Below are 6,534 nucleotides of genomic sequence, written 5' to 3'. Positions count from 1 at the left end.
GCTGCATTGGTCCACATGATAGCTCCCTTCCCAGAGTTATGGCCCTAAGTGATGGACTGCAAAAAGATGGGGATCAGGTTTCAGGTTCCTTGGTACCCACTTCTCAGTGGGACATAATTCACAAAACAGTGGAAGGAGAAGAACAGTGGTTACCTTTCTCCCTCCTCGGCACTTGTGGGATCCTTGTTCTGATGCCAGAAGAGGCAGAGCTATGGCATTGTGTCCACTGAGCTTAGAGTGGAACTGGGAAAACTTGAGGCTCTTCCACCTCTATCAGCAGTGACTCTGGCCCTGAGTTTGTTCCTCTGAAGGCTGGGAAACAGACTAATGTGTGTTCATGCTTGGCCTGAGAAGTATGCCTTGTTCCCTGACAGCTTTCACAGGTTTCCTTTTGAAGCAGAGTCAGAATGAGTGTCCAGACCCCACTTAGGCTCCTGGAACTAGCAGCAGGGAGCCTGCTGAAGGATGAAGCCTTGGCTATCGCTGCTCTCGAGTTTATGCCCACTGAGCTCTTCCCGCCACTGTTCACGAAGGCTTCTATGGGAGACACACAGACTCTGAAGGCCATGGTGCGAGCCTGGCCCTTTGCCCATCTGCCTCTGGGGGGCCTGATGCACACGCCTCACAAGGGAACTGTAGAAGCAATCCTGGGTGGGCTTAATGCCTTGCTTACCCACAAGGTTCACCCAAGGTGAGTCTGATCCAGGTACACTGGCAAGTTTAAAGACTTCTCTGAAGAGACTGCTGGTGTCAGGGAGAGTGGATGGCCAAGGGATGAACCAGAGGCTTCTGATGATGCCAATGAAGAAACACAGAGACTTGGCCATAGCTGAGCTCACTTTGGGAAATGCTTTCAAGAAGTGTAGGAGTGCCTAAGATGCAGGGGAGCCTAGGAGAATATACCGCCATTTCCTCCCAGGGATGCTAAAGATAGTAGAAATGGAAAAGCTGGGAGGATAGAAAGGGAAAAAGAGACAGAGGAAGGTGGGGCAGAGAGGGAAGAGGGCAAGGCAACTGCTGATGTTAGAAGGGTGAAGTATAAGCACAAGTAGGAAGTCTGATTATTGCCTCAATTTGGAGACTGTGGTTTCATTCAGTATGTATCTTAAACCATCCCACTCAATCTACTGTTTCCCATTAGGAGGCGCAAACTGTGGGTGCTGAATTTAAGGGATACTGGCCAGAACTTCTGGAGCATGTGGTCTGGAGACATGGACCATGGGTCCTCAAGCTCACTGATGGCACCAGTGTCTGAGGGCAGTTTAAGGAAAGGAAGACCCTTGGCTCCCTTGGAGGTGTTCATAGAACTTTGTCTCAAGGAAAGGACCATGGATGAATTCCTCACCTACCTCATCCGGTGGATAGCAGATAGAAAAGATTTGATACACCTGTGCTGTAAGAAGCTGATGATTGAGTCAATCCCCTTCAAAACATTATGAAGTTTCTGCATTTAATGCCACTAGACAGTCTCCAGGAGGTGCAAGTGAATTGCATCTGGCAGCTGTCCACCCTGAGCCTGTTTGCTCCTCTCCTGGGTCAGATGCGCAGTGTACAGAGACTCATCCTCTCACCCATTCTTGTGTGTCTGCCTTTGAGGAGCAGGAGCAGCAAGTTGTCCAATTTACCTCTCAGTTCCTCAAGCTGCACCACCTCCGGGATCTCTCTATGGAATGTCCCTCCTTCCTCCGTGGCTGTCTGGACCAGATGCTAAGGTGAGACTGGCACAACTGACTAACAGTGAACACCACACTAGCAGGTTATTTGCATGTTCTCCTTTGCAGCTCTATCCTGAAGTGTGGTATCACACGACCACAGAAATCAAGGTAGGAGACCAAACTTGGATCCAGCCTCTGGAAAGGGACACACTATTAAGCCGCTACAGATTGGGGAGTTCATATCTGCTGATGGAGGGATTGTGATTTCTGCCTTAGGAAGGGATATCTGTGTTCAGATGATTTAGGAACATAGGGAAGTGAAAGGGGGGCGCTGGAGGAGGGGAGACCACATTAGACTTGAGCATTTTTAAAGAGAAGCTCTATGCTCACTAGCTCTGGGACCACAATGAGCCTGTCTCATATTGCCTGTCTTCAAAATATTTTCTGCTCCATATATCTTTTTTTTTTCATTTATTTTTATTAGTTGGAGGCTAATTACTTTACAATATTGTAGTGGTTTTTGTCATACATTGATATGAATCAGCCATGGATTTACATGTATTCCCCATCCCGATCCCCCCTCCCACCTCCCTCTCTACCCAATCCCTCTGAGTCTTCCCAGTGCACCAGGCCCGAGCACTTGTCTCATGCAGCCAACCTGGGCTGGTGATCTGTTTCACTATAGATAATATACATGTTTTGATGCTGTTCTCTCGAAACATCCCACCCTCGCCTTCTCCCACAGAGTCCAAAAGTCTGTTCTGTACATCTGTGTCTCTTTTTCTGTTTTGCATATAGGGTTATCGTTACCATCTTTCTAAATTCCATATATATGTGTTAGTATGCTGTAATGTTCTTATCTTTCTGGCTTACTTCACTCTGCATAATAGGCTCCAGTTTCATCCATCTCATTAGAACTGATTCAAATGAATTCTTTTTAATGGCTGAGTAATATTCCATGGTGTATATGTACCACAGCTTCCTTATGTCTGCTGATAGGCATCTGGGTTGCTTCCATGTCCTGGCTATTATAAACAGTGCTTGCTCCATATATCTTAATAAAGATTCTGGAAATGATGGGAGCCAAAAGGACAGTAACAAGCTGTAGGTGGTTTACAGATGATGCAGGGATGTAAGTGAGCCCCTGCTAACTGTCAGCCTTAGCTAATGTTGTGGGTTTTGCCCAGGTTGGTTCTCTATTCATGTCACTGAGGTGCCTTATCTTACCAAGACGTAAGGAAACCTTGGGACCAAGAAATGATTGAAGAAAAGCCTGGTTTGAGAGAATTTTTTCTTCCTCCCCAATATAACAATTCAGTGATGTCTACTCTTTATTGAGACAAGGTGTCAGGCTCTTCTATGAGCTTGTTATAGAAAATCCATTATCTTGATTCATCCTCTTAAAGAAGTGGAATATGTTGTACTCTGCTTGAGAGATGAGAAAAGGAATTTTCCAGGTTCTGGGAATTTGATCCAGTCATACAGTGAAGGTGAAGGGACTCAGGCTAAAATGAGACTGGACATCCAGGTACTAACCTTCTGAAGATGGTTAGAAAGACCTTGACTTTAGTCAAATCATTTGTCTCCCACCTGGAGGTCACTTGACTCCCTGATTTCTCAGACCTAATTTCTAGATTTCTCCTCAGGTGCCTGAAGACTGGCTTAGAAAACCTCGCAATAATGCACTGCCTGCTCACAGAATCAGACTTGACCCATCTGTCCCAGTGTCCGAGCATCAGTCAGCTAAAAGGTCTGGATCTGAGTGGGGTTGTTGTAACCAACTTTAGGTCTGCAATCCTTCAAATTCTGCTGGAGAAAGTAGCAGCCACTGTCTGGGAACTGGGCTTAGATGAATGTGTGATCTTGGACTCCCAACTTGAGGCCGTCCTGCCTGCCCTGAGCCTCTGCTTCCAGCTCCGGTCCTTCAGTCTGCGAGGGAACATCCTATCCATGGCTGCCATGGAGAAGCTGCTGCTCCACACCGCTGGGCTGCCCAATTTAAGTAAAGAGTTTTATCCCGCCCCTCGGGAAAGTTATAGCTCTCAAGGAGTTTTACTCCAAGGGAGACTTGCTCAGCTTCAAGCTGGGTTGAAGGAGATTCTGAAAGTCTTAGGACAGCCCAGGACCATCTGGCTTAGCTCCAGCCCTTTTTTTCACTGCAGTGATGACATATTCTATCACATGGAGCCCATTACCTACCACTGCAATAGTTCTGCCTTTTTGATGCCTCTATCAAAAGCTTTCTTGGAAATAAAATTTAGGTACAGTGGCATTGTATAGGAGCAGAGATCAATGGTTTTTCACATCTGCTTACTTCAAGTGGGAAAAGCTAAGGTGATCCAGTAGAGGTGCAGGATTGCAAGGGGAAATGTTGGCTTGGGGACTTGATATGACCTTTGGGGCCATGTATCCTACAGAGTTGGAAATGTGAACCTAAATTTCTTTGGGGGAAAAGGGCTTGAGATACGCTTGTTAGAGTCATACCTGAGTTGACTGAAATGTTGTTAAGGTTGTTAAGAAATGGTCAGAAATAAAGAGATCCTCAGTGAAAACCAACTGCTGCCCTCCATGATTTATTATTCAGGTTTTTTCAGTTTATACCTCAGAAATCTCTAGACATTGACAAAAGAATAAAGCATTGACTGCCCTGGTGGTCCTGTGGTTAAGACTCTGAGCTCCTAATGCAAGGGGTTTGGGTTTGATCCTTGGTCAGGGAACTAGATCCCACATACCACAAGGTACAGCCAAAAAAGAGAATAAAGCATTGAGTTAGCTATGATCCAAAACCTTACTATTCTTGCCAGTTCTTTATTCTGTCTGGGGCATTTCTTACCTCTTTACTTATTTCTTTGGCTATTCAGTGGGTTAATACACACCAAACAGGAATATATTGTGTCTAATGCGCTGTTGGAATGAATAGCTCTTGGCAGGGTCCTCACTGCTGATTCAAACCATGACCCTGCACATGAAAAGTCCTTGTGGTTCTCCTAGTGGGTCCATAATTCTCAGTTACAGGCATTTGTGTGTGCTCAGAAAGGGTTTCACTAATTGAGGCAAAGCTTCCATTTGGGGAAAGGGTCACCCACACTGCAGATAAACTAGAGACTCTGATCCTCACCAACTCATGCCTATCATAAGTGGGTGTTGTTGTTCAGTCGCCCAGTCATGCCTGACTCTTTGCAACTCCATGGATTGCAGCATGCCAGGCCTCCCTGTCCCTCACCATCTCCCGAAGTTTGCCCAAGTTCAAGTCCGTTGCATCAGTGGTACTATCCAGCCAACTCATCCTCTGACACCCTCTTCTCTTTCTGTCCTCAATCTTTCCCAGCATCAGGGACTTTTCTAATGAGTTAGCTGTTCACATCAGATGACCAAAATACTTCTGAATTAAACTAGCTGTGGCAGGTAAAGGCATCCAAATTCCTTTTAGTAAAATATGAAAATAATACAGACATGTACATTAGTTTTATCATTTTTATACATGTTCTAAAATATTATAGCCTTTTGAAGGGCTAGATTGATCATTAAGAGATGGACATTAATCCCATTACAATTCCCATCTCTCCCTAACAAGAAAGACTTGTATAAGACGTTTTGACCTCGGAATATCAGCATATATAAGAAAATACCTGTTTTATACCACATATATCTCATAATCATCCTTCCCTATCTTCACTTTCCATGGATTCAACCAACTACAGATGGTGTGGAACTATATTTCTTATTGGAAATTATCTGTTTTTCAGTGGACAAGAGAAATTCAAAGGCAAGCTGTTTAAGAGTCAATTGTATACACAGATATAAATTAGAAGGAATTTGTTATGGGGATGGGCTTGTATGATTAGAGACATCAAGGAGTCCCACAGTCTAGCTGTAAGCTAGAGAACCAGCAAAGCTCGTGCCATAATTCAAGGAGGCTAAGGCTGAAATCCAGTGGAATTCCTGGTGTAACTCCAAGTCTGAGGCCAAAGGCATGAGAATCAGGGGCCAGTGGTGTAAATCCCAGAGGATGCAGTCTCAAAAGCAGAAGTCCTAATGTTCATGGACAAAAAGAGAGAGAGGGAGGCAATTAGACTACTTCTTCCATCTGAGCCCCCAAGAGATTGGATGATGCCTCCTTATATTGTTGAGGGCAAATCTCCCCATTCAGTCTACCAGTTCAGATGCTAATTTCTTCCAGAAACACTCTCACAGGTAATCCCTGTGGGGTTAATGTTTTCCAGCTGTCTTGTTACCCCTTTGCACCATGAAGCTGACACATAAATTTACCCAACCCAGTGGTCCTAAACAAAGTTCATCCAAAGCCCACTAAGAATTCACAGGCTTGTGACATTGACTCTGGGGAAGAAGGAAATATAGGAGTGGAGGGATCTTAGGCAAGAGGAGGCTCAGTTCCCTTAAAATGAAAATGATGATGCATGCCCAGTTCATGGGATTTTAGTAGGATTCAATGAGATGATGCTCTTTGAGGGCTTGGCCCAGGAGCTGGCATATTTTTTCAAATATCATTGTAAGTCTTCCAGCCATAAAAATATGTGGATCTAAATGTTTTTTAAAGAAGAAGCAAATTCTCACTTGCACTTGCTGCATGCTAAGTGACTTCAGCGGTGTGCAACTCTTTGCGACCCTATGGATGGTAGCCTGCCAGACTCTTCTGTATGAGCTGGCAGACAATAAGAGCTCAACAATGGAGTTCCTTTTCTTCTATTTCCCTCCTAGTGGGCATGACCAGTATCTTCATCCCCCTAGATAACCCTCTATTTGCTTCAAGAGAAGAAGAAAAAAAAAAAAAGAAGGAAGGACTCAGCATTTACATGGGACCACCAATGAATCAGGATTTACTCAAGCTGCTCTAGCAGCCAGTGCCAGGAGGGAGAGA

General features: G+C 44.8%; 1 pseudogene; it reads left to right on the top strand.

The window, feature by feature from the left end:
- The first annotated feature begins 407 nt into the window (after window positions 1-407).
- Window positions 408-3,935, top strand: LOC122707456 (annotated as a pseudogene).
- Window positions 3,936-6,534: the final 2,599 nt, after the last annotated feature.

Source organism: Cervus elaphus, chromosome 14 (genome assembly GCF_910594005.1).
Source record: "Cervus elaphus chromosome 14, mCerEla1.1, whole genome shotgun sequence".
In the NCBI taxonomy this organism is placed as follows: domain Eukaryota; kingdom Metazoa; phylum Chordata; class Mammalia; order Artiodactyla; family Cervidae; genus Cervus; species Cervus elaphus.
This window is presented reverse-complemented; position numbering and strand designations above follow the sequence as displayed.